Genomic DNA, 26,833 nt, shown 5'->3' on the forward strand with positions numbered 1-26,833 from the left:
ACTATAATGATGTCATTAGCCAGGTACAATAAAATCCCTCATCCCAAACTGTTGGCTCTTCTACAATCGTCACCACTGCAAGTGAGAGGGTTTACTTTGTTCACAAACCACTGCAGGTGAGAGGGTTTACTTTGTTCACAAACCACTGCAGGTGAGAGGGTTCCCTTTGTTCACAAACCACTGCAGGTGAGAGGGTTCCCTTTGTTCACAAATCACTGCAGGTGAGAGGGTTCACTTTGTTCACAAATTACTGCAGGTGAGAGGGTTCACTTTGTTCACAAATCACTGCAGGTGAGAGGGTTCACTTTGTTCACAAATCACTGCAGGTGAGAGGGTTCACTTTGTTCACAAATCACTGCAGGTGAGAGGGGTCACTTTGTTCACAAATCACTGCAGGTGAGAGGGGTCACTTTGTTCACAAATCACTGCAGGTGAGAGGGGTCCCTTTGTTCACAAACCACTGCAGGTGAGAGGGGTCCCTTTGTTCACAAACCACTGCAGGTGAGACGGGTCACTTTTTTCACAAACCACTGCAGGTGAGAGGGGTCACTTTGTTCACAAACCACTGCAGGTGAGAGGGGTCACTTTGTTCACAAACCACTGCAGGTGAGAGGGGTCACTTTGTTCACAAACCACTGCAGGTGAGAGGGGTCACTTTGTTCACAAACCACTGCAGGTGAGAGGGGTCACTTTGTTCACAAACCACTGCAGGTGAGAGGGGTCACTTTGTTCACAAACCACTGCAGGTGAGAGGGGTCACTTTGTTCACAAACCACTGCAGGTGAGAGGGGTCACTTTGTTCACAAACCACTGCAGGTGAGAGGGTTCACTTTGTTCACAAACCACTACAGGTGAGAGGGTTTACTTTGCTCATAACAACAGGTAAGTGGCAGAGATCTTTGAATGGTGCTGGTGGTCCTGTTATAATTGGTGAGATGTTAATTGCAGTAAGTTTACTTGCATTCAAGTCAGCTATTTAAAATGTACAGTGACCTTAAAACTTCATAAATGTAACTATATGTAATCTACGTAATCCCTGAAAACAACTTCATCATGAGAGGGCCATAAACAATAATTAGTAAGGCTGCACACGCCAAGAAAGGTTCAAATCTAACCTTTCTGGTAAAAACAGTTATAAATTGCTGAGGTGTAGTCACTTTTGGGGACACAAGCTCAAGTACAAATATACAAATATCATATGATGCATTTCCTATTCAACAAAACTGTATGAATAAGTCTTGAAATGACATATGCTTTTTAAATTTTGTATAATCAAAGTATAAAACCAATAACTATACGATTTCACATTCCTTATAACTATGAAATACATATTTCTATATTTAGTGTTAGAGAAAATGTGCATATTTTCTAAAGATCTCTTGATTAAAATGTCTGCCCCCATCGCTGTGAACGTCACACGGAGCTCTAGCTTGGATTCCTGAACTCATATCAATATCTTACATCTATGACAAAGAGAAAGTGTTGGTTAAAAAAAATCTATGAAATCATTTAGATGAATGGCTATAAATCGATCTCTGAGTATGCAATAGTGACCACTCTCTCCTTCTGCACTACGATGAAAGGATGGCAGGCATGTGCTTTGTCAGTGGCTGTGACGTAGGGTTTAGCCAGGAGTTGATGGACAGTCGGAACACCAAATGAAATGGAGGGAGGGACATCCCAGCTTCAAGTGGTTTCAGACTTCACATCCTATGCCACACAGGTACAAAATAAATTTTGACTGCATACAGTGTCTTCAGAAAGTATTCATACTCCTTGATTTATTCCACACTTTGTTGCGTTACACCCCGAATTCAAAATGGATTCAATATCCCATAATGACAAATTGAAAACATGTTTTTAGAAATACTTACAAATTTATTGAAAATGAAATACAGAAATATCTCATTTACATGAGTATTCACACCACTGAGTCAATAATTTGTAAAAGCACCTTTGGCAGCAATTATAGCTGTGAATCTTTCTGTGTAACTCTCTAAGAGCTTTCCATACCTGGATAGTGCAACATTTGCCCATTATTCTTTTCCAAAAATTCTTCAAGCTCTGTGAAATTGGTTGTTGATCATTTCTAGACAACCAATTTCAGGTCTTGCCACAGATTTTCAAGCAGATTTAAGTCAAAACTGTAACTCGGCCACTCAGGAAGATTCACGGTCTTCTTGGTAAGCAACTCCAGTATAGAGTTGGCCTTGAGTTTTAGGTTATTGTACTGCTGAAAGGTGAATGCATCTCCCAATGTCTGGTGGAAAGCAGACAACCAGGTTGTTCTCATGGATTTTGCCTGTGCTTAGCTCAATTCCATTTCTTTTTTTATCCTGAAAAACTCCAGTCCTTAAATTACAAGCATACCCATAACATGAATCAGACACTACTATGCTTGAAAATATTAAGAGTGGTACTCAGTAATGTGTTGAATTGGATTTGCCCCAAACATAACACTTGGTATTCAGGGAAAGAATAGTGAATTGCTTTGCCACATTTTTTTGCAGTATCACTTTAGTGTGTTGTTGCAAACAGGATGCATGCCTTGGAATATTTTTATTCTGTACAGGCTTGCTTCATTTCACTCTGTCAATTAAATTAGTTTTGTGGAGTAACTACAATTTTGTTGATTCATCCTCAGTTTTATCCTATCACAGCCATGAAACTATTTTTTAAACTCTGTTTTAAAGTCACCATTGACCTTCCACTGAGGCAACTGAGTTGGAAGGACGCCTGTATCTTTGTAGTGACTGAATGTATTGATACACCATCCAAAGTGTGATTAATAACCTCACCATTCTCCAAGGGATTTTCACCCACATACCAATAGGTGCCCTTCTTTGCGAGGCATTGGAAAACATCCCTGGTCTTTGTGGTTGAATCTGTTTTAAATTCACTGCTCTAGGCCTCCCGGCCTCCTTGTCTCATCGCGCTCCAGCGACTCCTGTGACGGGCCGGGCGCAGTGCGCGCTAACCGAGGGGGGCGGGTGCACGGTGTTTCCTCCGACACGTTGGTGCGGCTGGCTTCCGGGTTGGAGGCGCGCTGTGTTAAAGAAGCAGTGCGGCTTGGTTGGGTTGTGCTTCGGAGGACGCATGGCTTTCGACCTTCGTCTCTCCCGAGCCCGTACGGGAGTTGTAGCGATGAGACAAGATAGTAATTACTAGCGATTGGATACCACGAAAATTGGGGAGAAAGGGAGCTAAAAAATTTTTTTTAAATAAATAAAATAAAAATTCACTGCTCGACTGAGGGACCTAACAGGACAATGTGTGGGGTACAGAGATAAGGTAGTCATTCAAAAATCATGTTAAACACTTATTGCACACAGAGTGAGTCCATGCAACGCATTATATATGACTTAAGCAAATTTTACACCTTAAATGATTTAGGCTTGCCAAAACAAAGGGGTTGAATACTTATTGGCTCAAAACATTTCAGCGTTTTATTTTTTTTATTAATTTGTCAAATTTCCAAAAACCTAATTCCACTTTGATATTATGGGGTATTGTGTGTAAACCAGTGCCACAAAAAAAATCCAGATTGACTGGCCTTCATGTGTTAAAGGAATGATGGAATGTAATTTATCTCTGCTTATTTGAGCTGTTCTTGCAATAATAAGGGCTTGGTCTTTTACCATCTTCTGTATATCACCCCTATCTTGTCACAACACAACTGATTGGCTCAAACGCATTAAGGAAAGAAATTCCACAAATTAACAAGGCACACCGGTTAATTGAAATGCATTCCACCTCATGAAGCTGGTTGAGAGAATTCCATAAGTGTGCAAGGCTGTCATCAAGGCAAAGGGTGGCTACTTTGAAGAATCTCAAATATATTTTGATTTGTTAAACACTTTCTTGCTTATTTTATGATTCCATATTGATTAACCAGACATGCTATTGATTAACCAGACATGATCTCCTATTATTGTTATTAATTTGCCATTTACCTTGAAACATTATTTTCTTACATTGTTGTGTCTAAATAGCTCCTATTTATAGCCTAGTGGCCTAAGGGCAACTGTCAAGTCACTGAGAAAGACATCAGCTTGACGTCGAAACGTCAGTCACCTGTTCTCATCTGTACAATTAAGGTGAGCTAAAATAAATTAATCTATGCCTTTTTATGTTGAGTGCTCCAACTCAATGCCTCGTTTTAAAATGTTTCCAAATGTTTCAATGTTTCTGAATAAATCCATCATGAAGTGAATAGAGCGTTTTGTGACTGTTGAAATGTGACAGTCTGCAGGCCTCACCTGCGTGTGATGTAGTAGAAGACAGGGTTGCCGTTCTTGGAGGTGCCAGCCTGGTAGAAGATGTTGAGGGTCTTCAGGGCTTTGAACTCCTCTTTCTCATGTACCTGGTGTCTGAGGCAGCAAATACAAGATTGGAGGTACTTTCAGATTAATAATAAAACAACCCCTGCCTCAGATACTATCATATCCAGTTTTATGAGACCGGCTTGTGACAGTGAGATCTATGTAATTAATAGTAACTTGATGTGTCTACCTTGTCATAAATTCTTCAAACTTGGAGCTGGTGAGGTTGAGGCTGGACCAGTGGGTGTCAGCCACAGGTTTGTGCTCTGGGGGCCCCAGATAGGCCAGGAGGGTAGCCATCTTGTCAAACGGCCGTCTCCCTACTGCCTTGTGATCCCTGAAGAATAACAAGGAAGTGGTTAGCACGGCAGACGTGTACTCCCCCGCACAATGACTCTGTACCGATACCCCCTGTATATAACCTCGCTACTGTTATTTTACTGCTGCTCTATAATTATTTGTTAGTTTTTTACTTATCCATCTTTTACTAAACACGTATTTTTCTTAAAACTGCATTGTGTGTTTAGGGCTTGTAAGTAGGCATTTCAGTGTAACCTGTTGTATTCAGCGGATGTGACAAATAAAATGTTATTTGATCCAGTCTACTCTCTGATAAGCCTCTTCCACACGCAGCAGGTACAGAGGTGTACAATAGTTTCAAACAACACTTCCTGTGAGCTGGGCTTCTCAGATTGGTGTAAACAAATGTGGGCTTCAGTTCATCCTAAAGATCTGGGTTATGTAAAACATCTTACATAGAAACAGATATCTCTCTTAAACATCGAAGTCATCCCAAGCAATACAACTCTGTTGGACTGTTCAGCCCACTCACCTGTTGCTGGAGAGGTACTGTCCTATCTTCTCCTGGTTGTTCCACAGCAGCCGGTGCAGGGCCAGAACATTGCCATCACTGATGAAGGACAGGCTGTGGTTGACGGAGTCACTGGCAGGGCAGTCTGATGCAATGTCCAGGAAAAACCTACAACACAAAAGGACAAATGAACAAGATTCAGCTAGGCCTGATAGGTTAATGAGTATCCAATAAAAACATCCAATAGATTTCAGTGAGGGAAGAGATCCTTATTTTATCATACCTTCTAGCTGCATCAAAGTTGCTTTTGACAAAGTCATTGAAAGGCCTCATGTGCTCCTCTTTGGTGAATAAAACATGGTTGGCAATGCTCTGCAGGATCTGTAAGAGACAAATAAAAACATGTCAACAACAAGGCAATATCCTCAAATAGAATACACCATATGTGACTGAATTCAGGAAGGTGAGCTTACCAAAATTTTATAAAAGTGTAAAAAATAAATAAACGAAGAACTTGAGACAAGTAGGAGAAAAAGCCCTAAAATTATATATTTTCTTAGTTTACACCCATTCAGCATCGTTCTCATCCTCTTAAGCTGTCGCCCCAGGTACTTTTTTAAAACCTCTATTTAACTAGTAAATTCAGTTAAGAACAAATTGTTAGTTACAACGACGGCCGAGGTTCAGGGGCAGAACAACAGATTATTACCTTGTCAGCTCGGGGATTCGATCTAGCAACCTTCCGGGTAACTTTAATGAATCACACGTAAACGCATGAGTCAGGATGGCATTTCATACAGTCATATCGTTTCAGTACAATACCGGGGTATACAGTATTCCTGAATGTGCACTATTTCAACAAAAAAATAACAGTACATACAGTGCCATCGGAAAGCATTCAGACCCCTTGACTTACAACCGTATTCTGACATTTATTAAATTGTTTTTTTCCTCATCAATCTACACACAACCCATAATGACAAAGCAAAAACAGGGTTTTAGAAATGTTAGCTAATTTATTAAAAACTTAAAACTGAAATATCACATTTACATAAGTATTCACACCCTTTAGTCAGTACTTTGTTATAGCACACTTGGCAGCGATTACAGCATTGAGTCTTCTTGGGTGTGACGCTACAAGCTTGGCACACCTGTATTTTGGAAGTTTCTCCCATTCTTCTCTGCAGATCCATTAAACTCCATCAGGTTGGGTGGGGAGCGTCGCTGCACAGCTATTTTGAGGTCTCTCCAGAGATGTTCGATCGGGTTCAAGTTTTGGCTCTGGTTGGGCCACTCAAGGACATTCAGAGACTTGTCCCGAAGCCACTCCTGCATTGTCTTGGCTGTGTGCTTAGGGTCGAGGTCCTGTTGGAAGGTGAACCTTCGCCCCAGTCTGAGGTCCTGAGTGCTCTGGAGCAGGTTTTCATCAAGGATCTCTCTGTACATCTTTCCCTCAATCCTGACTGGTCTCCCAGTCACTGCCGCTGAAAAACACCCCCACAGCATGATGCTGCCATCACCATGCGTTACCTTAGGGATGGTGCCAGGTTTCCTCCAGACGTGATGCTTGGCATTCAGGCCAAAGAGTTCAATCTAGGATTTATCAGACCAGAGAATCTTGTTTCTTATGGTCTGAGTCCTTTAGGTGCCTTTCGGGAAACTCCAAGCGGGCTGTCATGTGCCTTTTACTGAGGAGTGGCTTCTGTCTGATCACTCTACCATAAAGGCCTGATTGGTGGAGTACTGCAGAGATGGTTGTCCTTCTGGAAGGTTCTACCATCTCCACAGAGGAACTCTGTCAGAGTGACCAGCAGGTTCTTGGTCACCTCCCTGACCAAGGCCCTTCTCCCCCAAATGCTCAGGTTTGGCCGGGCCGCCAGCTCTAGGAAGAGTCTTGGTGGTTCCAAACTTCTTCCATTTAAGAACGATGGAGACACTATGTTCTTGGGGACCTTCAATGCTGCAGAAATGTTTTGGTACCCTTCCTCAGATCTGTACTTCGACACAATTCCTTCGACCTCATGGCATGGTTTTTGCTCTGACATGCACTGTCAACTGTGGGGCATTATATAGACAGGTGTGTGCATTTCCAAATCATGTCCAATCAATTGAATTTACCACAGGTGGACTCCAATCAAGTTGTAGAAACATCTGAAGGATGATCAATGGAAACAGGATGCACCTGAGCTCAATTTCGAGTTTCATAGCAAAGGGTCTGAATACTTTCACTGTATTTAAATAGGGTCTTTATTATTACATTTGCTAAAAGTTCTAAAAAAACTATTTTTGCTTTGTCATTATGGGGTATTGTGTGAAGATGGCTGAGGATTTTTTTTTATTGAATGCATTTTTAGAATAAGGCTGTAACCTAGTGTAACGGATGTGAAATGGCTAGCTAGTTAGCGGGTACGCGCTGCTAGCGTTTCAATCAGTTACGTCACTTGCTCTGAAACCTAGAAGTAGTGTTGCCCCTTGCTCTGCAAGGGCCGCGGCTTTTGTGGAGCGATGGGTAACGATGCTTCGTGGGTGACTGTTGTTGATGTGTGCAGAGGGTCCCTGGTTCGCGCCCGAGGTCGGTGCGAGGGGACGGTCTAAAGTTATACTGTTACACTAACAAAATGTGGAAAAGGTAAAGGGGTCTCAATACTTTCCGAGGACACTGTACACACCCCCCCCCCAGTCATAAGTTTTAGAACACCTACTCGTTTTTCTTTATTTTTACTATGTTCTACATTGTAGAATAATAGTGAAGACATCAAAACTATGAAATAACACATATGGAATCATGTAGTAATAAATCAAAGAATATTTTATATTTGAGAATCTTCAAATAGCCACCCTTTGCCTTGATGACAGCTTTGCACACACTTTCTCCTTTGCCAAGATAATCCATCCACCTGACAGGTGTGGCGTATCAAGAATCTGATTAAACAGCATGATCATTACACAGGTGCACCTTGAACTTGGAACAATAAAAGGCCACTCTAAAATGTGCAGTTTTGTCACACAACACAATGCCACAGATGTCTCATGTGTTGAGGGAGCGGGGAATTGGCATGCTGACTGCAGGAATGTCCAACAGAGCTGTTGCCAGAGAAATGAATGCTCATTTCTCTACCTTAAACTGCCTCCAACGTCGTTTTAGAGAATTTGGTAGTACGTCTAACCGGCCTCACAACCGCAGACCATGCCAGCCCAGGACCTCCAAATCCGGCTTCTTCACCTGCGGGATGGTCTTAGACCAGCCAACCGGACAGCTGATCAAACTGTGGGATTACACAACCAAAGAATGTCTGTACAAACTGTCAGAAAAAGTCTCAGGGAAGCTCATCTGCAAGCTCATCATCCTCACCAGGGTCTTGACCCGACTGCATTTGGGCATTGTAACCAACTTCAGTAGGCACATGCTCACCTTCACTGGAGATGTGTACTCTTCATGGATGAATCCCGGTTTCAACTGTACAGGAAACGGAGATGGCAGACAGCGTGTACGGCATCGTGTGGGCGAGCGGTTTGCTGATGTCAACGTTGTGCCCCATGGTGGGTGGTGGGGTTATGGTATGGGAAAGCATAAGCTACGGACAATGAACCCAATTGCATTTTATCGTTGGCAATTTGAATGCACAGAGATAATGTGACGAGCTCGAGGCCCATTGGCATGCCATTCATCCGCCACCATCACCTCATGTTTCGGCATGATAATGCAAGGCCCCATGTCACAAGGATCTGTACACAATTCCTGGAAGCTGAAAATGTCCCAGTTCTTCCACGGCCTGCATACTCAGACAGGACACCCATTGAGCATGTTAAGGATGCTCTGGATCGACATGAACAATAAAGCGTTCCAGTCCCCTTTCTTTTGTACACTGCTGCTACTCGCTGTTTATTATACATGTGTAGATCACTTCACCCCTACCTACATGTACAAATGACCTCTAACCTGCACCTCAGCACACTGACCCGGTACCACTACCCCCTGTATATAGCCTCATTACTAACCTGCACCCCAGCACACTGACCCGGTACCGATACCCCCTGTATATAGCCTCATTACTAACCTGCACACTGACCCGGTACCGATACCCCCTGTATATAGCTTCATTACTAACCTGCACCCCCGCACACTGACTCGGTACCGCCACCCCGTATATAGGCTCATTGTTATTTTAGTGTGTCACTTTTTTATATTAAAAATGTTGTTTATTTAGTCAATATTTTCTTAACTCTATTTCTTGAACTGCATTGTTGGTTAAACTTCTTATGGCTGCAGGGGCAGTATTGAGTAGATTGGATGAAAGGTGCACAGAGGTGCCCATAGTAAACTGCCTGCTCCTCAGTCCCAGTTGCTAATATATGCATATTATTATTCGCATTGGATAGAAAACACTCGGAAGTTTCCAAAACTGTTTGAATGATGTCTGTGAGTATAACAGAACTCATATGACAGGCAAAAACCTGAGAAAAAATCCAAACAGGAAGTGGGAATTCTGAGGTTGGTCGATTTTCAACCAAGCCCCTATTGAATACACATTGGGATATGGATGAGTTTGCACTTCCTACGGCTTCCACTAGATGTCAACAGTCTGTAGAACCTTGTCTGATGCCTCTACTGTGAAGTGGGGCCGAAGGAGACAGGAATTAGTCAGGTCTACCATGACCTGACCATGCGCGTTCACATGAGAGGGAGCTCTGTTCCATCGCACATCTGAAGTCAATGTAATTCTCCGGTTGGAACGTTACTGAAGATTTGTTAAAAACATTCTAAAGATTGATTCAATACATAATTTGACATGTTTCTATTGACTGTTACGGAACTTTGACATTGCCTGTTTTTAGTGAACGTGCTTCTTGACTTTGGATTTGTTTACCAAACACGCTAACAAAAATAGCTATTTGGACATAAATGATGGACATTACCGAACAAAACAAACATTTCTTGTGGAAGTGGGAGTCCTGGGAGTGCATTCCGACGAAGATCAGCAAAGGTAAGTGAAGATTTATAATGCTTTTTATGGGTTTTGTTGACTGCACAATTTGACGGGTAACTGTATGGCTTCCTTTTGTGGCTGAACTCTGTTCTCAGATTATTGAATATTGTGCTTTTGCCGTAAACTTTTGAAATCTGACACAGCGGTTACATTAAGAACAAGTGTATCTTTAATTCTATGTAAAACATGGATCTTTCAAAGTTTAGTTTTTTTTTAATTCTGCAATTTTGGAGGAATTTCTGAACATGGCGCCAATGTAAACTGAGGTTTTTGGATATAAATATGAACTTAATCGAACAAAACATATGTATTGTGTAACATGAAGTCCTATGAGTGTCATCTGATGAAGATCAAAGGTTAGTGATTAATTTTATCTCTATTTCTGCTTTTTGTGACTCCTGTCTTTGGCTGGGAAAATGACTGTTTGTGGTGCTTTCGCTGTAAAGCCTACTTGAAATCGGACACTTAGGTGGGATTAACAACAAGATTACCTTTAAAATGTTTGAGGAATTTTAATTATGAGATTTGTTTGAATTTGGCGACCTGCACTTTCACTGACTGTTGTCATAACATCCCGTTAACGGGATTGCGGCCATAAGAATTAAGGGCATGTAAGTAAGCATTACACTAAGGTCTACATCTGTTGTATTCAGCGCATGTGACAAATAACATCTGATTTGATATCCAGCAACTTCGCACAGCCATTGAAGATGAGTGGGACAACATTCCACAAGACACAATCAACTCCATACGAAGGAGATGTCGCACCGCATGATGGTCACACCAGATACTGACTGGTTTTCGCCCTACCTTTTTTTAAGGTATCTGTGACCAACAGATGCATATCTGTATTCCAATTCATGTGAAATCCATAGATTAGGGCCTAATGAATATTTAAATCGACTGATTTCCTCATATGGAACTCAGTAAAATCTTTGAAGTTATTGCATGTTGCATTTATATTTTTGTTTCGTGTATTTATACACATTTTGGGGACGCACAAAACTATTTAGGCAACAGGGATCTTGATCCAGAACGGGATTGAATGTCACTGCTGTAACCAAGAAGCTTAATCTCGTCACTTAGCTAGCAAGTTAGCAAACCGAAAGCGTAGCTGGAGCCCTGAGCTGGATATCATTTTCTTGATACATCTTAGATTCCTCATAGCTAAACTTAAGCAGTGGTGTAGCACGCACCCCTGCAGCCTCCGCAAATAAGTAACACAATAAAATAACAATAGTGAGGCTATATACAGGGGGGGCACTGGTATACAGGGGGGTACCGGTACCAAGTCAATGCACGGCTGTACAGGTTAGTTGAGGTAATTTGTACATGTAGGTATGGGTGAAGTGACTATGCATAGATAATAAACAGTGAGTAGCACCAGTGTAAAAACAAATGGGGTGGGTGGGGGGAGGGGGTCAAGGTAAATAGTCTGGTGGCCATTTGATTAATTGTTCATCTATCTTATGGCTTGGGGGTAGAATCTGTTAAGGTGCCTTTTAGTCCTAGACTTGGCGCTCCAGTACTGCTTGCCGTGCGGTAGCAGAGAAAACAGTCTATGACTTGGGTGACTGGAGTCTGACAATTTTGGGGGTTTTCCTCTGACACCACCTAATATAGAGGTCCCGGATGTCAGAAAGCTTGGCCCCAGTGATGCACTGGGCCGTACGCACTACCCTCTGTAGCGCCTTACGGTCAGATGACGAGCAGTTGCACGGTGCAGCTGTAGAACTTTGAGGATCTGAGGACCCATGCCAAATCTTTTCAGTCTCCTGAGGGGAAAAAGGTGTTGTCGTGCCCTCTTCACAACTGTCTTGGTGTGTTTGGACCATAATAGTTAGTTGGTGATGTGGACACCAAGGAACTTGAAACTCTCGACTACAGCCCCGTCGATGTTAATGGGGGCCTGTTCGGCCCGCCTTTTCCTGTAGTCCACAATCAGCTTCAAGTTTGGAATTAAGGCATATTAATGCTTATTTAATTTTTTAACAGCCCTACTGTGAACTAGGAAATAGCGTCAAATGCCTACGATCCTGAATCCAGTCACATAGTGTTAAGCCATATTGTATATGAGGCATGGGTGTCCTGTCCTCTTACCTTGGACATGAGCTTCAATCCCCTCTCTATCCTGGGAGGAGGTTTCTTATCCAGGATGCCCGCCTCATAGGGCGACACTATGGCAGGGTTGATGAAACGTAGGAACATGGCACTACCCACCGCCCCTATGCTGTTCTGGGGGAAACGCTGGCTGACCACCTGAATGTGAGGGTGTTGGAGGAGGGATAGTAAGAACAGGGGATGATTCATTGTTCGAGAGAGGGAGAGGAGGAGAGGGCATGGGTTGGAGCAGATCGAGTGTAGGAGGAGACAAAGTATTACACAGGCTAGAGGACACAAGATGGCCACGTCACCACCAAACCACATTCACACCACTAGGCCCGCTTCAAAACTGAGTTAGAGATAAAAAAGGAAAGCAAGGCGCCTGGAAATCTAGATTAAGGGGAGAGGAGAATCGTAGACCAGTCCTAACTACTAGTGTAGACTTGATACTGTACGCTACTGAGAAAGCACTGGGCAATGTTCAGGTAAATCCATCTCCTGAACTGAACAAACGTTCTACATGTCTGCATACTAAAATGTCCTCAGCTGTAACACAAGTGTGTTTTAATATGGAGATCGCAGCAATAGAATTACTAGGCTGTAAAATGAAAATAATTGTTTCATTGCTGCTGCAACACCACAAGCTGTTATTAACAGCCTGCAGTATTAGATTGCTTTGAGAAGGTCAGCCAATTACCAGGTCTCTACAGCTTACTCCTCAGTCTCATGAACACAGCATATTGACCTCTAGCAATATTAACCATGATGCCAATATGACATCTCAACCGATGAAGGAGGCACAACTACTCATGATAACAAGCTGCTAGCTCACTTCATTGTTTATTTCAGATACGGTAAATGCAGTAGAGGGGGCCTCCCGAGTGGCGCAGCAGTCTAAGGCACTGCATCGCTACAGATCCTGGTTCGATCCCAGGCTGTGCCGCAGCCGGTCGCGACCAGGAGACCCATAATGCGGCACACAATTGGCCCAGCGTCATCCGGGTTAGGGGAGGTTTTGGCCGGCCGAGTTGTCCTTGTCCCATCGCACTCTAGCCACTCCTGTGACAGGCCGGGCGCATTGCACGCTGCCATGGTCATCAGGTGTACGGTGTTTCCTGCGACACATTGGTGCGGCTGGCTTCCAGGTTAAGCAGGCGTTGTGTCAAGAAGCAGTGCGGCTTGGCGGGGTCGTGTTTCAGAGGACGCACGGCTCTCGACCTTCGCCTCTCCCAAGTCCGTTCGATGGGACAATTGGATATCACAAAATTGGAGAGAAAAAGGGGCCAAAATAAATAAAATATTATTAAATAAAAATACTAAATAATGAATCAATAAAAAAAATTAGAGGTCGACCGATTAATCGGAATGGCCGATTAATTAGGGACAATTTTAAGTTTTCATAACAATCGGAAATCGGTATTTTGAGACAACGATTTGGCAGTTTTTTTTTTTTTTACAACTTTATTCAACTATGCAAGTTTTAAGAACACATTCTTATTTTCAATGACAGACTAGGAACGGTGGGTTAACTAACTGCCTTGTTCAGGAGCAGAACGACAGATTTTTAACGTGTCAGCTCAGGGATTCAATCTTGCAACCTTACGGTTAACTAGTCCAACGCTCTAACCACCTGCTTTACATTGCACGCCACGAGGAGCCTGCCTGTTACGCGAATGCAGTAAGAAGCCAAGGTAAGTTGCTAGCTAGCATTAAACTTATCTTATAAAAAACAATCAATCAATCATAATCACTAGTTAACTACACATGGTTGATGATATTACTAGTTTATCTAGCGTGTCCTGCGTTGCATATAATCGATGCGGTGCGCATTCGCAAAACAGGACTGTTGTTGCTCCAACGTGTACCTAACCATAAACATCAATGCCTTTTAAAAATCAATACACAATTATATATTTTTAAACATGCATATTTAGTTAATATTACCTGCTAAAATGAATTTATTTAACTAGGGAATTGTCACATCTCTTGAGACAGAGTCAGGGTATATGCAGCAGTTTGGGCCGCCTGGCTCATTGCGAACTGTGTGAAGACTATTTATTCCTAACAAAGACAGCCAACGTCGCCAAACGGGGGATGATTTAACAAAAGCGCATTCGCGAAAAAAGCACAATCGTTGCACGACCGTACCTAACCATAAACATCAATGCCTTTCTTAAAATCAATACACAGAAGTATATATTTTTAAACCTGCATATTTAGCTAATAGAAATCCAGGTTAGAAAGCCAATATTAACCAGGTGAAATTGTGTCACTTCTCTTGTGTTCACTGCACGCAGAGTCAGGGTGTATGCAACAGTTTGCGCCGCCTGGCTCGTTGCGAACTAATTTGCCAGAATTTTACATAATAATGACATAACATTGAAGGTTGTGCAATGTAACAGGAATATTTAGACTGATGGATGCCACCCGTTAGATAAAATACGTAACGGTTCCGTATTTCACTGAAAGAATAAACAATTTGTTTGAGATGATCGTTTCCGGATTCGACCATATTAATGACCTGTTATAATTAAGTCTATGATTTGATAGAGCAGTCTGACTGAACGGTGGTAGGCAGCAGCAGGCTCGTAAGCATTCATTCAAACAGCATTTTCGTGCGTTTTACCAGCAGCTCTGTGCAATGCTTTATGACTTCAAGCCTATCAACTCCCGAGATTAGGCTGGTGTAACCGATGTGAAATGGCTAGCTAGTTAGCGGGTTGCGCACTAATAGCGTTTCAAACGTCACTCGCTCTGAGACTTGAAGTAGTTGTTCCTCTTGCTCAGCATGGGTAACGCTGCTTCGAGGGTGGCTGTTGTCGATGTGTTCCTGGTTTGAGCCCAGGTAGGAGTGAGGAGAGGGACGGAAGCTATACTGTTACACTGGCAATACTAAAGTGCCTATAAGAACATCCAATAGTCAAAGGTATATGAAATACAAATGGTATAGAGAGAAATAGTCCTATAATAACTACAACCTAAAACTTCTTACCTGGGAATATTGAAGACTCATGTTTAAAGGAACCACCAGCTTTCATATGTTCTCATGTTCTGAGCAAGGAACTTAAACGTTAGCTTTCTTACATGGCACATATTGCACTTTTACTTTCTTCTCCAACACTTTGTTTTTTGAATTATTTAAACCAAATTGAACATGTTTCATTATTTATTTGAGGCTAAATTTATTTTATTGATGTATTACATAAATTAAAATAAGTGTTCATTCAGTATTGTTGTAATTGTCATTATTACAAATACATGTTTAAAAATCGGCCGATGAATCGGTATCGGCTTTCTTTGGTCCTCCAATAATCGGTATCGGCGTTGAAAAATCATAAACGGTCGACCTCTAAAAAAATACATCTATAAAAATGCAGTAGAGGGAACTGAGGGTGTGGTCATCAGATCATCCCTGGGGTGGACGTCTTTCTGCACTGCGAAACATAGCTAGTACTGAACGGCACAGAAACCTTAAGTCTTCACAAGAGTTCCAAATTCCAGGAAAGCTTTTCAAAAAGCGGAGTGGATCCCAGGACACAGAGTAGCACCACATAACTATCTGCCAAAGTGCTACGTGACCTGCAATACAAGCCCCTTATCATAGACCCCCAAACTCCTTTCAACACCAACCCCAAAAACCTCACACCAGTAAGAGACCAGAGGAGCAGTGGATAGGAACATTGTAGCTACAACAGTCCCACCAGTTTGTGGTGAGCATACATTGAAATTGAGAGAAACTTGTTTGGAAGTAAAAGTATTAGTAGTGGGATTTCAGGTGGTGATTGTAAGGAGGGCGGGAGTATAAAGTAGTTTAAGGTGATAGAACAGCAAGAGGGTAAATGATCTTCCCTTTCTTTCAACAGAGTGGCCAGGGAGAACGTTCTCTGAACTTACTGCTTTTTTGCTTTCCTTTTTCTCTTTAACTGTGGCTTTATTCAGTAGAGAGTGGCAAGTTGCCTACAGAACAGAGATGGGCACAAAAAAAGTCACCACAAACACACACCACAAACACCACAAACTACTACATTCGTATACAGAACCTGCACAAATACTACTGCATTCGTATACAGAACCTGCATAAAAACTACTACATTCATATACAGAACCTGCATAAAAACTACTACATTCGTATACAGAACCTGCACAAAAACTACTACATTCGTATACAGAACCTGCACAAATACTACTGAATTCGTATACAGAACCTGCATAAAAACTACTACATTCGTATACAGAACCTGCACAAATACTACTGGATTCGTATACAGAACCTGTATAAATACTACTGCATTCGTATACAGAACCTGCATAAAAACTACTACAATCGTATACAGAACCTGCACAAAAGTGCAAATGATTCCTATGCCATCAAAGCTTACCTTGTGATGTACATTTACCTAGTTCATAATAACCACCCTGGAAACATAAATGATGACCACTGCAGAAAAAGCTCAGATAATTCCTGAGATAAAAAGGAACCCTGTCAGTCAGATGAGGGTTTCCAGCCGGTGGAGTGGGTTAGAGTTGGGAGTTGAGGGGTCGAATACGTACCTGGAACAGGCAGTGACAGACACTGCGCAACTGTGGGGGGAACTCTGTGGAGGAGTTGATGATGGCCAGGAAGAAGCGGTTGGTGATCTGCAGCAGGTTCCTCTGGTTCTCCTCCAGGATCTCACTCTGCTCCAGCCTGCAGCCGGAGGCACGGAACCAGTCAGTCATAACCAGAGACACAGAACCAGTCAGTCATAACCAGAGACAGCAAGAGAGCATGGGACAATGCAACACTTCTTCCATGTTGCCGAGAATATTAGAATTTTACGAAGGTCCTAACTGAAATCAAAACAAGCAGATTATCAGTTAATTGACTAGCACTGCTGTCTTGGTTTAAAAAGCACAGCTGGAAAACAAAGCGGGTGAATGAGTTGAATAGTGTCTGTGGGGTAAGTTACCTGGTGGGATCCACCTCGAAGCTGATGAGCTGCCACTCTGGGGCGGTGATGACCCCTCTGAGGAGAGGCTCCAGCAGCTTCTGCAGGTACGTGGCCCCGTACACCTGAAACAGCAGAGGGAGGGAGGGGTGGACATACAGGCATAAACACACTGACAACCTAAACTAGAACTCATTTTAGAAAGCAGGCGCCACGTTTCTTTGAAAGCCTAAGACCATATTGTGTCATGACCCTTGTCAGAGAGCAGGTATTTTGCATAGCCGTAAAAGAGCGCAACCACACTTTCGTGCCTGGGTTGATCAGGACAGGACTGGGCACCTAGCCAATCATGCTGTGTACCTTAAAGCAGAAGGTCATGATCTTGCTGGCCAGACTGTTTCCTCTGAACAGAGTCTGCATGGAGTCCGCCAGCTCCACCTCCTTAGAGAACATGTTCCACAGCAGCTGGTACAGGAGGTGGCGCGAGTCAAACAGAGTCACCAGCACCCGCGCCAGCTCATCCTGACAGGATAGTGACACAGCGTTAGTGACACAGTTCACACTGACACCCACAGTCTACACATCACTAACACAACACAGATATTCATATTCACACCTATGAACAGTAGGAAACCATTTGCGTTGAATGTTATTCCATTTACACCGCCAGATCTAACACCAGGGTCAAGATGTCAGGTCACACATAAAGGACAGTGGGTGGTGAGTAGACTACATACCCATTGGGAGCAGGGCACTACATTGGCCAGAGCCATAGCGATAGGCAGCTCTCCCTGGTCTCCCATCATGGTGACCAGCTCTACCAGCCTCTCGAAGCGGTCTGCCAGCACCGTCTCTGCCAGTGTGTCAAACTCTGTTCCCTGCTGCAGGATCTTAGTCAGCACCTCCATGAAGGTGGCCCGTGTCTGCAGGTCCTTATGGTAGCCCAGACCTACACACACACACACACCGAGAGAACGCAAGAGAGCGCAATAGGTAAGATAATGCATTTCTCTCTACGTGGGACAAGAGGGAATATCATTGACCATGGGAGGGTATCGTTTTAACGACCCTACACTAAATGAGGAATTAGATGTAATTCACAGAGATCCCATTAAAGCCACTTCCACTGTTAATCTTCTTTCACATGTGCAGTAAAGCACTTTAAAAAACAGGGACACACGAAGCAGCCAACCAAAGAGCGAGCCCAAGCTCCATTCCTGATAAGTTCCGATGTTAGGTTTCCAGACTGACCGATGGAGTGCATGAGGCCGCTGTCCACGTTGGCATTGAGGAGGTTGGACATGGCCAGGACAGTGCAGTGTCTGAGGGAGGCCAGACGTCGGGACATGCCCCTCTTCCTCCCTGCCACCTGCTGCCCATCATCCTCCACCTCACTGCAGTCATTCAGCAGGTTCATGAACAGGGTGAAGTACCTGGGAGGAGGACACACACAATCACTACAAAGCTAGTGGGAGTAATGATGCCAGACTTTGCTTTCTGTAGAATTGTGATGTACAGAAGTAATACAATTCAATAGTAGTAGAGATTGGCTGGCGTACTTGAGGAAGAGCTGGGACTTGGCCTCCATCAGTTCCACACCATCTCCCTCCTCAGGCTGGAGGGGCAGGCCAGCTAGCAGAGACACCACCGCCTCCATACTGGCCTGGTCCAGGTCCCTGTATATCACACAGCACAGGGTATAGATCAGGGGTTAGAGGTCACAGAGGTCATGTTCACATCAGCTGTGTGAGGGGGGTACAATCCAAGCAGGGGGTAGTAGAACAGTACCTGGTAAGACACTTGACGTCATCGTCAGCCGCTTGGTTTGAGGTGCCCATCACCCAGTCTGTCAGGTACTCCACCATCTTGTTCCTGCCAGGGATGAATGGACATTGCTTTACAGTATGTCAACTAAATGACACGGTTTTTGTATTACTCCGTATCAATATGTTGCAGTAAACCTGGACAGTACAGTTCAGTACAGACAGTCAAAACTCCAGGAGAACATTCTCACCTGAACTTCATCTCCTGGCAGAAGGACAGGTCGTCTCGTCTCTCCATCATCACCTCCACCAGCTGGCACAGCTTGGTCTTGATCTGGATGGCATGCACTATGTTGCCTAGGATACGCACGTACCTGCCAACAACACAGGGCATGTGGAGGATGAGAGTGGGCAGTGGGCTCACAGCAGCTCACCAACATTCTCATGGTCCAGGGTCGGCATAGAGGAGAGGACAGGAGGTGTGGCATTTACCTGACCAGGTTGAGCATCATGGTCTCTATGCTGGCCTGTCCCAGGTGCTCTGAGCTGCCCTCAGTGTGGTTGTCCAGTAGGTTCTTCATGATGGCGATGGTCTGCTCCACAAACTGGGTGTTCGTGTCATTGATGGGGACCTAAACAGAAACAAAGAAAAATATATTTTACCACAAAAGCTAACAAAGACGTTCTTACCTTCTATATTCCTTCAGTGACTTTGGATATAAATGTATAACCCTTTTCAGAAGCAAGAGTGATCACACCAATGTGATTATACTTTAACAAACAGATAATCGATGACGTTTTCTAAGCGTGCGTGTGTTTGTGTGTTCTCTCACCGGCCCCTGTGCGTCGAAGAAGCGGCTGATGCTGTTCTTGAGTTTGTTGAAGAGCATGGGGTAGAGAGCCGGGCTGAGCTCCAGGCCAACTAGGTCCTTAACATTAGTCCGGATCTGAACACCCTTCTCATGGCTGCACACCATGAGAGACAGCAGGCGATCCAGGAAGCGGCCCAGGGGCGTCTCCGTGTTCCCCTCACAGGAGCCCATGGAGATCATGGAGCCCTTTCTCTCACTGAGAGGCCCCATGGGGGGGCTGTAGGTGGCCAGGCCTGGGGCGCTGCGCTGCTGCAGACACACACCTCCCAGAGCACACAGGAAGCCCGTCATGTTGATCCACTCCTGAACACAGAAGCAGAGCGAGAGGACCAATGAGAGAACAGAGACAACATCAATCCACAACCAAATAATATGTGAAGTGTATTTTCTATTTGCATAACGGGAATGCATAAGAACAAGGTACTGGGTGTGTGCTTGCCTGGCCATCCTCTAGCTTAGTTTTGGGATGGGTGAGGATTAATTTGGTTGCCTGCTCCCATTTTGCATGCGTGTCTTCCCATGCCTGTGGGGAAGATCATAAAACAAATGCTGAGTTGATATCAATATCGTGCTTCACAAACATCCTTCCATTATTGAAGCATCGGGGTATGAACAGGAACACAGCAGCAGGCCACTCTTTCACCTCTTTGTTTCCTGCAGTAGGATGTTCGATCCTCCTCAACAGAGCCATCACTCTCTTCTGCAGGGCTGAGCGGCCTGAAAACACACAAACACACTATGACAGGAGCCTTCACCTCTCTGACAGCCCCAGCACACACACACACTCAACACATACGCTGCTGCTACTGTCTATTATCTATCCTGTTGCCTAGTCACTTTACCCCTACCTATATGTACATAGCTATTTGAATTACCTCGTACCCCTGCACATCGACTCGGTACTGGTACCTCGTGTGTATATAGCCATGTTATTTTTACCTGTTATTTGTTATTCACTGTGTATTTATTATTTTATCTTTACATCTGAATTGTTGGAAAAGAAACCGTAAGTAAGCATTTCATTGTTAGTTATCATTTGATTTGAGCATCATGACCTTCTGAGTTCTCATGGTGGGACTGTCCTCTATAGCAGTGGAGGCTCCTCAGTGAATTTCAGACAATTTAAAACATTACAAAGGTTATCCTTTTTAGATAAAACTATACTAAATATATTCGCGTCACAAATCATTGATTAAAACACACTATGTTGCAATGAAGGTCTACAGTAGCCTCGGCAGCACTCTGTAGGGTAGCACCATGGTATAGCCGGAGGACAGCTAGCTTCAGTCCTCCTCTGGGTACATTGACTTCAATACAAAACCTAGGAGGCTCATGGTTCTCACCCCCTTCCATAGACTTGCACATTAAGTCGTCCTCCAACCTATCAGAGCTCTTGCAGAACGAACTGACATGTTGTCCAACCAATCAAAGGATCAGAGAATTAATCTAGTACTGAAAGCATAAGCTACAGCTAGTTAGTACTGCAGTGCATAAAATGTGGTGAGTAGATGACTCAAAGAGAAAGACAACAGTTGAAGAAATGTCTTCTAAAATAAAGAAGACGTAAGAGAGCGAGCTAGCTATATTTTGTAATATTTTTTTCACGTAGCTATTGATTGCAGCTAGCTAGTTTAGCCTACTCAAACAGGGAGGGATGCTACAGTATGTTAGCAATGATGTAGGCTGTGGTTAGCGTTTATGATAATGTTCGGCTTGGAAAAAGCTAATGTGTTGTGCACTCTAGTCCATAAGTGAAGGGAAAAGGTGGAGGAGAGCACGTAGGAATTACACAATGAGCAGATCATGCTGTTTGTATGTGGCAGCTATGAAAGTCAACTGTGTTTGCGTGTATTCGTTCCACCGATTCTGTTGAAAAACATTTCTTAAACGGAAGCAAAAGGAACAAAACAGGGATAAACATACCTGAATTTGTCCAACAGAAACTCTCGTTTGCAACTGTTGGACTAATGATTACACCCTAGATCAGCTAGATGCAGGCAAGAATGTGCAAGACGGTATTGAACGTGTCACGGTCTTGATAACTTACATATTTCTCTTGACCTATGCACCTACGTTGTAAACTTTCATTCATAGTGTAGGTTGTAGCAACCTCATGACGGGTATAGGGAAAATTCAAGTATCATTTAGCTGCCTAAACCTATCAATGTTACAATGAGCTGGGTGAATGGAATATGAATGACAGTCATCCAATATGCTGTAATAGAAAAAAGGCCATGCTCATTAAAATTCAATAATCGTCCTCCCTCATCTTAAACGGCACCGACCGCCACTGCTCTAGAGGTGGTACTCTATAAACTGTAAGGTACAGCGCCATAATTTCTCCCCAAGGTCCCTCAGGATTATTGAACTGACCCAGACGACGAAATCTTAGGAGGTCATTAGCGCGTGCGTTCATGACTAACCTGTGGACATCATGTTGCTGACGGAGGCAAACTCGATGAAGGTGTTGTAGTTGGGCAGGATAGTCTGTACCGGGACCTCGTCCACGCAACAGCGGACCTCAGCCTCCTCACACAGGTGTCTGAAGCAGGACATGGCCACCAGAACGGCCTCCATGTCAGGGCTCCACAGGAACATGTAGAGACACACCTCCAGCTTGGTCTGGGCCTGTCTGCAGATGGGGATGCCACTGCCCACCGTGGCCCGCTCCTGGGGGAGGAAGACAGGACAGCCGGTTAGAACAACGGAGATCTAAACGAGGTCACGTTCAGGAGGGTGTTCAGAATGTATACAGAAATGTCATACATAGAGCTGCCATTTTTCCCTACTCTGCATGACAGAAGTATATATCTGTTACACAAAGAATATTCCTGAACATTATACAATTGTGTGCCTTCCTGGATGAGACACAGAGGTATAAGGAATACATAACACACAAGGCAGTAACCTACCTTGTTCCTGAGGAGGAACTTATTCCTGCAGATGAGGATCTCCCTCAGCCACTTAAGGATCTCTGTGCTGTTGATCATCTGGTGGCCAACCAGCTTCTTACAGATGAAGAAGAGGACCTGGGAACTGTAGGGTACAAAAGTCAATCAGTCAACCTGGGTGACCATCTCTGCTAACCAATCAGCATCAATCAACACTCAATTTCACCTTGCATCTAATGTAGAGGACCACGCATAAGCTAAGGTGGTTAAACAATTGGGGCATTTAGGCTACCTGATTTCCCAGAAGGTTTCAATGGGAGCATCTGGGTTCCACAGCTCTATGGTCTCAGGTTGATGCAGGACCAAGAGGGCCTACAAAAGGAAGAGAACGGGAGCAGTATCTATTAGCCACTGTGGCAAATGTAACCATAATGGAGAAAAAGGGGAGAGCGAGAGAAAGAGAGATGGGGCTCACCTCCATGGCCTCCTGTGAACACTCTCCCATGTTGGCCAGAGGCACCAGCTGCACCAGGCCGGTGATCAGCTCTGCTGTACTGCTCTGGATCTCCTGACCCTGCTTACCCGGGTTCTGACACACACAAAGCAAACTTACAGTACACGACTACACAGCCATGTACAAACATGCCAAGAGTGGCTTTTCTGGACCAGTCTGCCTATAAGTCTTTGATTTAGAAAGTCTTAAACTGGTTTGGGATTTACAGTCTCTAACCAAACACTTGGCTTATTTGTCTAAATCTAAGCCTGCAAGTGGAATTAACCACGATAATCCCTTAACCCAACACAACAAATGTAGAATTAAAGCATAAGTAAAACTACTGTGTTACACAGACCATCCTCAAACAGAAAAACACACATTACTTTAGGTCTGCTGGCCAGAAATAAACAGAGTAAATACTAACATGCAGCATGAGTTTAGGGTCAGAGTGGATGAGCTTGACCAGGGCCAGCAGGAGGCTCCGTGTGTCCAGATCTGTGGTCTTCTCCTTGAACTTCAGACTGGTCATCTTCTCCTTGAATGTCAGACTCTGAAGGGAACAAGCAGTAGAGACTGGCCGTGAGCAGGAGCATTCTTTCAAGATAAGGGGAGTGATAAAAAAAAAGAGGGAGGGTAAGGAAACCGTGGAAAAGGGAACTAGAAGAGACGGAAACAGATGCAGAGTCTCTCTACTGTAATCAGACAAACAAGTTCCCTCCGAGCAGAGACCCACAGCACAGGGATCAGGAGAGCCACCAGGAGAGAAGGGATCAGGGGTCAAAGATAGAGAGGGACTGTTTCATGAGGGCCCTTAATGGGTGGGCCATGAAACAGGAGGTGGGCAACCAGACTGACAGACAGGAGCATGGGGCCATGCCTAAACCATGACGGGCTGCCCACCATGAGGGAGTCAGGCCCACACACAAACACACAAAATCAGGACACGGCAAACCCAGATTATGGATGAGGAAATAATAACCAACTCTAGTAGAGGTTGAAGGAAATATTCAACTATGCACCAACACAATCTACAGGCCTCCCATTTCTTCACAGGTGATGAGATCCCAACCAAGTATCCATCCATATAACCTAGTATGAAGGCATGTCAACGCTTAAAATAAAGGAGATGAACCATCCAAAGACTGAGTGTGCGAGTGGAGGGCCCTGCCTCAACAGGCTGAGAAGCATGCTCCAGCAGCTAGCCTAGCATACAGAGGAGATGGAGTGGAGGACCCAGCCTCAACAGGCTGAGAAGCATGCTCCAGCAGCTAGCCTAGCATACAGAGGAGATGGAGTGGAGGACCCAGCCTCAACAGGCTGAGAAGCATGCTCCAGCAGCTAGCCTAGCATACAGAGGAGATGGAGTGGAGGGAGGAGCCGGAGGCAGGCTCACTTCAACCAGAGCACAGAGGAGGTGGACGACGACAGGGGCTCTCTCTTATCTGTGGAAGCCTGGGGGTGGGGTTAGGGGTTAGAGGTCAGAGGGTCAGCTGCAGAAGGTTCAGGAGGTGGCGGCAAGGGGAGTGGAAGGGGTGGCAGTTATACTTACAGCAACAGATGCCCACTGCCATGCAAAACAGTGACAGTGACAAGTTGGCATCTGAGTGAGTGAGCAGCAGCCAGTTCAAAATGAAGGAGGAGGAGAAGGAAAGAACGAGGAAAGAGAAAAAAAGCACCACCACGTCAGTGATGTCAGAGAGCTCCCTCTGCAGTCCTCCACCTCCATGAGATGACTGAACCAAACACACCGATGACAGCGAGGTGACACAGGCCCATACACATACTCACGCATTCACACAAAAGGACAGGGATGTGAGGAGTTAGAGATGTTCAAATATTCTCCTGCATGACTCTCCAGTAGTGTCTGGGCTGTGTCAAGTGGACAGGAGGATTTGTCTCCCGTTGCTGTGGATCTCCTGGTCTCTACAGTTCAACCATACACAGTCACTGCTGTCTGACATTCGTTAACATCTCGGCCCATTACAGAAAAAACAATCATGCACACTCACACACCGATAATATTTGGGGTTTGTTGAGCATGTTTTTGTTTCCAAGAGTGTGTAGAGCTGTGTGTGTGGTCAGTCTGCCCACAGACGGCGAGGGTATTTTGCTGTGTGAACGTCTTACCGTAGTCAAGCGTAGGGGAGCATGTGTACTGCAGCCCCTCATCACGTGGCCCAGTGTCTCAGAAAACATGACCCTCAGCTCTCCTGAGTAGCAGTACACAGCGTCAATCTTAGGCCACCAGTCCAACGGAGACTGCAACAGAGGAATGGACCGAGGGTTAAACTCAATCCTGTAGGTTGATTAAGGTGGGTGTTTACGGTCTTATCCCAATCAAAACTTTCTCAGATAACATGGGGCCTTCAGCCCAGGAGGATTTGTTAGGGTGGAGAAATTGACTTCTTCAGTTAGCCTGGAGGGAAGAAAGAGGGCATCTGATGGTACCCACCCAGACATACACACAAGAATACAATCAGGAAGTGCTTTGGGTAAGGGGGGCGAGAGAGAGACCAGTAATACTCCCACTCCATGACTCTTACACAGTCTCTCAGGCACATGGAGAGCTAATAAAATGGGCTCTGTATGAAACCTGCCCTCAGGCACATCCCATTGAAACACACACACACCACATAAGTGTCTGCAGCACTTCCTCTCCCTGCATGGCTCAGCCAGAGTGAGATGGTAGTCCATCTAATGCTGTGTAATTAAGCCCAGTGTGTACAGAGTGTGAGCCATTCCTACAGTAGTGACATCATCTATACCGAGTCACCACAGATAAGGTCACCACTGGTCATTGTAGATGGGCACTGTGTGGTCACTTTTATATACTTTGGATGGTGCCACTGGATATTAGTATTGGGTGTGTTGATTGATCCCTTAACTCGGAGTTGGGCCACGACACCACACACTTACATTAGTGATGATTCTGTGTAGGGAGTTGACCAGGACAAAGTGAAAGGTGGGAGGGGAGGATGATGCCAGGCAGACCTATAATGGGAGAAATAAATAAATAGAGGGAGACGTTGAACAGAGATCAAACACAGTCCTTACTTCAACACACCAGTATGTGCACAACATCAGTTAATGATAAATGGTTATCAACATTTATATGGAATACTACAGTCAAGAGGTCAACAGGAGTCCCAGACCTTAAAGTGCTGGTTGTTGTGGGGATTGATGCGGAAACAGGAGACGAAGCAGTCGATCATGAGGTCCACGTCTGCGTTCTGGCTTCCCGCCCCTCTGGAGAAAGGCTTGGCTGGGTTGAAGAGCAGGGCCTGACAGGAGAAGGGAGAGACAAGGTAGATAACCAGTCACAGCTGATGCTATCGCTGGTGACAACTTGTATACTACGATTATAATACTGTCCCATAACAGTGATCATCAGAGGACCATCTGTGGCTGGTGCTCACCTTGAGGTCCACCACGATGGACTGCACCAGGAGGAAGATGACAGAGTGGTCTTCCCAGTTGATGTAGGTGGAGGCCTTGCAGAGTTTGACACAGGCGATGGCAGCACTCTCAGTCAGCTGTTTACTGCCCCCGTGGCCGGCCAGGGCCTTCCTCAGGTTCTCCAGGAACAGTTTCTGTGAGGCAGACAGAAGAGTACTGTACGAGAGGAGAGTAAGACATGGCTAATTAAAACACTGGTGTGT

At 44.5% G+C, this 26,833-nt stretch overlaps 1 pseudogene; it reads right to left on the reverse strand.

The window, feature by feature from the left end:
- Window positions 1-26,833, reverse strand: part of LOC129868641 (neurofibromin-like) — an 82,961-nt pseudogene that overhangs the window by 41,455 nt on the left and 14,673 nt on the right.

This window comes from Salvelinus fontinalis, chromosome 13 (genome assembly GCF_029448725.1).
Source record: "Salvelinus fontinalis isolate EN_2023a chromosome 13, ASM2944872v1, whole genome shotgun sequence".
NCBI classification, from domain to species: domain Eukaryota; kingdom Metazoa; phylum Chordata; class Actinopteri; order Salmoniformes; family Salmonidae; genus Salvelinus; species Salvelinus fontinalis.